The 6,083-nt window shown below is 43.9% G+C and overlaps 1 long non-coding RNA gene across 1 annotated transcript; it reads right to left on the bottom strand.

The window, feature by feature from the left end:
• Positions 1-1,063: 1,063 nt before the first annotated feature.
• On the bottom strand, positions 1,064-5,324 carry LOC130456127 (uncharacterized). Its single transcript, XR_008914625.1, has 3 exons — positions 4,840-5,324; positions 3,890-4,273; positions 1,064-1,446 (listed from the first exon to the last, which is right to left on the bottom strand). It is a non-coding gene; the product is annotated as an uncharacterized LOC130456127 (long non-coding RNA).
• Positions 5,325-6,083: the final 759 nt, after the last annotated feature.

Here is a 6,083-nt window from a genome sequence, read left to right as displayed (position 1 = left end):
CATGAACCTTTCACCCATTGAAAAAGGTGCCCTGCTTTGTGTCTAATATCTGCCCCCCTCCGATGTTTGGATATTTCAGGGAGGTGGGGCAGAGAAGTAGTTGACATCTGCCTCTTCCGCTGCTGGTGTTCCTGGTCATGAAGTTTCCTTCCATGCCAGGGTCCCGTGGTGAGGCACAGGGAGCTGCAAAAATCTTTAGTAATTACAGGTAGACATTTTCCATAAAGCACAGGAGAACCCTGAAATGGACATTCAGGAAAAGGGCGAAAATGCTGAGTGTGGAAAGGTACATTCCCCTGTATCCCTGGCATCCATGTCCTCAGCCCAAGACTGCACACACAGGTGCATCAGGCCCCTCCACAAGCTGTGACCCATTTTTATAGTGAGGTCATCAGGGAGCTCCTTGTCCAGGGAGCTTCCCGTGACTTGATAAAATGTGTCTTGGTTGACTTATCCATGGAATGCACTCAACGTTTCCCTAACGAGTTTGGGTCTCCCAGTATCCTCTAAGAGGAGGCTCCATTAGGGGATGGGCCCCTCAGGCTTCCCCAGGTTGGCTCAAACCAAGTCAACCTGAACCAAAAATTCTCCAATGGCAACAAGGCCTAAGCTGATGGAAATGTCTCCTGCTCACCAGAGGAGCCCTACAGTCACTCCTTTGAATGGCCCTCCCTCAGAGAATAAGATGCATGTGCCTTCACAGTGGCTGGTGTGACCTCCACCTCCAACATCTGCCCAGCACGGTATGGCTCCACAGATGGGAGGGGGAGCAATCTGATCTGACCTTTCTCTGGGGACATCTGAATGGCCCCCTAAAAGGCCCTGGCTGTTCCAATCACTCTTTCCAGTGATGAGCTTTCCCTCCCACCTGCTACCGATTCTGGAAATCCCCTCAGCAAGAGGATGCCACTGAGGGCCCTTTCCAAAATGTTAAGGGACTCTGAGGAAGTAGCTGGCGGCCCCGGGCTGGACTCATGGCATTCAGAAAAGGCCCTCCCACACCCCATGGCTCCTCACTCACCTGCAGCCTTTCCACTACTGATGAATCAGGATAAAGGGGGATCTCAAAGCTGGAATCCTGGTCTTGATTGGGAGAGGGAAGACGGGCCCTGATTGAGGCTCCCTAAAGAAAGCAGACCTCGACAGGTTTTTTGAATTCTGTGCCCATCAATGAAGGGCAACAGTCTAGGTCTGGTAGAGATGCACGTAATGCCATCCTCTAGAACTTTCTTGGTAAATAGAGTGGGGCCAGCCAAGTCCAGCATTCTGTAGTTTGAAACAGACATCATGGAGATTGGAAGGGATGCTTCAGGGTACCAGCTGAGCAAAAGTCATTGTCCCATAGGGGCCTGTGGTAACACCTTCAATTTTGAGTTTCCGGTAGGGATGGGAATGGGCCCAGGACCTTCTCTATGCAGAAGCTGCATCCATTGCAGAAATGACACACTGCAGAGAAAGAGGAAAAAATATGACATGATGTGAAAACTTCTGATCTTTATTTCTTTAAAATGTATTCATTATCATTATGGGGATGGGGAAGATCAATCCTTTAATTCTAGTTAGGTGGCGATTGATTTTGACCAGTCTAGCTTTGGGATTAGTACCATATTTGTGTTCTAAAAGGAATTTGGTAGAACTCCTTGGCTTAATCTGTCAAATAGTTTGTATAATATTGTGAGTAGTTTTTTTTTTAATGTTTGATAGAGGTCATTTGTGAATCCATGTCGATCTGGAGATTTTGATTATGGAGGTTTTTGATTGCGCTTTCAATTTCTTTTTCTGATATGGGGTTGTTTAGTTAATTTCTTTCTTTCTCTGTTACGCTGGGCAATTTATATATTTATAAGTATTCATCCATTTCACCTAGGTTGCCATATAAGTGGGCATAATAGTTTTTAATGATTGCTTGAATTTCCTCTTCATTTGAGACGAGGTCTCCCTTTTCATCTTGGATACTGTCAATTTGGTTTTCTTCTTTCCTTTTTTTAATTAGACTGACCAGTAATTTGTCTGTTTTATTTGTTTTTTCAAAATACCAGCTTCTAATCTTTTTTATTAAATCAATAGTTCTTTGACTCTCAATTTTATTAATTTCTCTTTTGGTTTTTAGGATCTCTAATTTAGTCTTCATCTGAGGATTTTTAATTTGTTCACTTTTTGTTTTTTAATTCACATGCCCAATTCATTGACCTATGCCCTCCTTAATTCGTTAATATATAAACTCAATGATATATATTACCCCGAGTACTGCTTTGGCTGCATCCCATAGTTTTTGAAAGGATGTCTCATCATTGTCATTTTCTTCAATGAAGTTATTAATTGTTTCTATGATTTGTTCTTTAACTAACCAGATTTGGAGAATCCTATTGTTTAATTTCCAATTAATTTTTGATTTACCTCTCCATGTACTCTTCCTAATTATTAATTTCATCTCATTGTGAGCTGAGAAGGTTGCATTTATTCATTATAATTATGGGGATGGGAAGGATTGATCCTTTAATTCAAGTTGGACGTGATTGAGCTGAACAAATTTAGTACATGCTGGTGATGGAATATTCCTGTGCAGTAAGAAGTGAGAAGCAACATGATTTCAGAAAAAGCTTGAAAGATCTGCAGCAATGAATGAGGAGGGAAATAAGCACAACTGGGAGAACACTGTACAGAGTAAAAGCAGTCATAAGAAATAAATACCTGTGAAAATGTGGCTACTCTCCACAATGCAATGCTCGGGAGATTGTTGAAAAACTTGTACCTGGGAAAGCTTTGTAGTGCCAGAGAAAGAACTCTGGGACTCACCTTTGATATGATTATCCTCATGGTTTTATACTGGGATGTATAAATTTTGTATTACAATAACAGTGCCAAAGTATGCTTTGAATGAACATCATTTATTTAAAAATGAATATGTATTGTTATTTATTTAAATTTTATATTTGTGTTAAAAAATGAAAAGAAAGAAGTCAATTGAATGGGAAGTGAAAATGTGTGTGAGTCTTGAACCATTCTTCACAGAACCCTGGGTTGATTATCTCAGTCAGTTGACTTGGAACCCTGTAAATGGGATTTAATATAGACCCTAACTTGATGTTCACTTCTTTCCAGTCACAGCTACTGCTTCATGAACCCATTGGGTTCCTTTCAGCAAAGATACTGAAGTGGTTGGCCACTTCCTTCTCCACATTTTATACATGATGAAACAGAGCCCAGTGGGGTAAAGTGACTTGCCCAAAGTCACACAGCTAATGAGTGTCTAGAAACTGTTTTGAACTCAGGAAGATGAGATGGCAACATCTTGACAAGACAGATTTGATGAATATCCAGTCAAGATTCAAGAGATTACTACTTAGGTATGTAATAGGTGAAAATATAATGGAAGGTCCTAGATTCAAATCAGACCGTAGATACTTGCTGGCTATGAGACCCTGGGAAAGTCACCTTCCCCCGATTGTCTAGCTCTTATTGCTCTTCTGGCAGGGGGACCAGAAGACATGGCCACAGCAGCAACTCTACCTAGGCCTAAGAACTGAAGAAGGAGAAGGTGATTCTGGTTCTCCTGGAGACCTTTGAGAACAGGTAAATAGCAGACCAACTATCCCCTAGGAAGAAGGCAACTTCATAGACCTGTGGGGCTACCAAGAAAGGTCCAAAGTCCGAGCTCCAGTCTCTTTTTCCAAAGGAGGCAGGGACTGAAGACAGAAGGGGCTTTCCATCCTCATCTGGGTGGGTGAGAGGACCAGGGAGAGGAGGGAGAGAGTAAGGGACCACACATCCCCTTTCGAAGGAGACCACGAGCAAGGCTCCGACCCACTGTTTCCATGCCCTGGTCAGTACTCCCTCATGTTTCCTATGTGGGGAAGGATCCAGGGGGCCAGACTCCCCGCTTCCTTACCTGGCAGAGATGACTCTGAGTAAGAATCCAGAACCTCAGCCATGTTTATTCCTCCATTCATTATGGTGTGGGCAGGACTCTGGCGAGAACTCTTGTGGCATGTGGGGGTACGTGGGCGTGGAGGACGTGCCCCGCTGAGTAGGGGCCAGAAGCAGCCGGGAGGACTGTCCCTTCGCGGTCCGGGCGGGCCAGCCAGGCTGGGTTGGGTCACGTGAGCCCTTTTCCAGACGAAGGCCTTGACAAAATTAGTCTCTGCTGCTCTGAGCCGGAATCAGAGGCCTGAAGAGGTCAGTCCTGGCCGGGCACAGTCCCCAGTATGCTGCCTCAGTTCATTCACTCAGTGTTAAGCGTGAGTTAATCCCATCAGTCCGTACATGGAAGAAGCTGTGGAGAGATACAAATGAGAGAAAGCCATGAAATGTAGGCAGCAGATCTGGACCATTTTCAGAAAAGAGACAAGAAGTCAATGGTTTACCCTATGGGTCAAAGGTGAAAAAGTCTCTCTGGCAGTCTTGCTAGTCCTGCAGTTACATGGACAAGCCCCCCCCCCCCAATAGGCACTCATGTCACTTTCACCCAGTTAACAAGGTACCCTGCTTAGTCTCCAATATCTGCACTCCCCAAATGTTTCGATATTTTGAGAGGGGGGATAGAAAGAGGTGGCATCTGCCTCTTCTATTGATTTTCTTCCTAGTTATAAAGTTTCCCTCCATGCCAGGGATCTGGCACAGGGAGCTCCAAAAGTCTTTACTAATTATAGGAGAATTTCCATATAAAACAAGAGAACAATGAAGTGGACAATAAGACCAGGAGAAAATGGGGAGTGTGGAGGGGCACTTTACCCTGTGTGCCTGGCATCCGTGTCCTCACCCTAAGACCACACATACAGGTGCACCAGACCCCTCCACACGCTGTGACTCATTTTTTATGCTGAGGTCATCAGGGATTACCTGATTATGATTGTGTTTCCAGAGGTGTCTGAACAAGTCCCCACCGTCAGTAACAATCAAGAGGGGAGAGAACCAGGACAATGAGCTCCACTTTCAAACGGAGGGTCCTGGAGGTTGTAAGGATCTGGGGAGAGCTGATCAAGAGAAAGCCCTCGTTGAAGTCTGTTCAGGGGACACAGGGGGAAGTCGAAGGATATTGGCCTAGATTGGGGCCAAAACTCATCTCTTGGATTACAAGAGTCACTTTAGGGTCTCAGTGTTTAGGGGTGGGTACATGTGATTGTTGACTGTTTTGCAGCTGACATCATGGAGCCTTCTGGGCATGGCTGGGAGCCCAAGTGAGCAGAGGGCCCTGTGTCCTGTAGGACCTCATGTCAATACCATCAATTCCAAGTTCTTTGTTGAGAAGATGACGGGGATCTTCCTCTGGCTCAGGGACTGGTTTTGGTCTCCTTCCTTCTCTTGCCAAAGACTGGGAGTATTTCAGAGGATGCCCTGCAGAGAAACAGAAGACAAGCCATGAAGGGATGGAAACACCTTGAGACAGCAGCCTAAGACAATTCTCGACAAAGACACGAGAGATCGGTGCTCTACAAATGTCACTGAAGAGTTCACGTGGGTAGAAATAGAATTCCTTGGACTTTTCAGTCTTGGTGGCACCACTCTGCAGCCATCCTCAGACCCAAAGCAGAGCATGTACCTTTTTCTCAGTGAAGCATAGACAGTATTTTGCTACTGAGAAGAATATATGTCTTATTTCGGGAGGTAAGGGGAGAATGTGCCGGACATAGATGTTATTCAAGGCCCCTTTTCAAGGAATAATGTTCTAAATTGACTAAATAAAGTAATTCAAATGGAGAAAAAAAAGAAAAACAGTAGAAACCTAGGAATAAGAGAGTCTTTCTTTACAAAGATAAGTAATATTTCAAACCAGCAGTAAGCATCACCTGATATGGGGAGAATTTAGGAGCCTTGCCAATAACATCAGAAGTGAAGTAAGTATGCCCATCATTACAGTTATTACCAGAGATGCCACCTTTAACTATAATCATAGGAAAGGAAATTGAAGGGGTTCTGTTAATTTAAGGCAAAGAGAAAACTAATCTAACACTCTGCAAATGATGTTACGGTATACTTAGAATATCCTACAGAATCACCTTAAAATTAATAAATTTTGTAGACTTACAGAATACAAAAAAAAACTCAAATAAATCATGAGTGTTCACACACACACACACACACAC

This window comes from Monodelphis domestica, chromosome X, assembly GCF_027887165.1.
Source record: "Monodelphis domestica isolate mMonDom1 chromosome X, mMonDom1.pri, whole genome shotgun sequence".
In the NCBI taxonomy this organism is placed as follows: domain Eukaryota; kingdom Metazoa; phylum Chordata; class Mammalia; order Didelphimorphia; family Didelphidae; genus Monodelphis; species Monodelphis domestica.
Note: the sequence above shows the minus strand (reverse complement) of the source record. Positions and strands in the feature narration are given on the sequence as shown.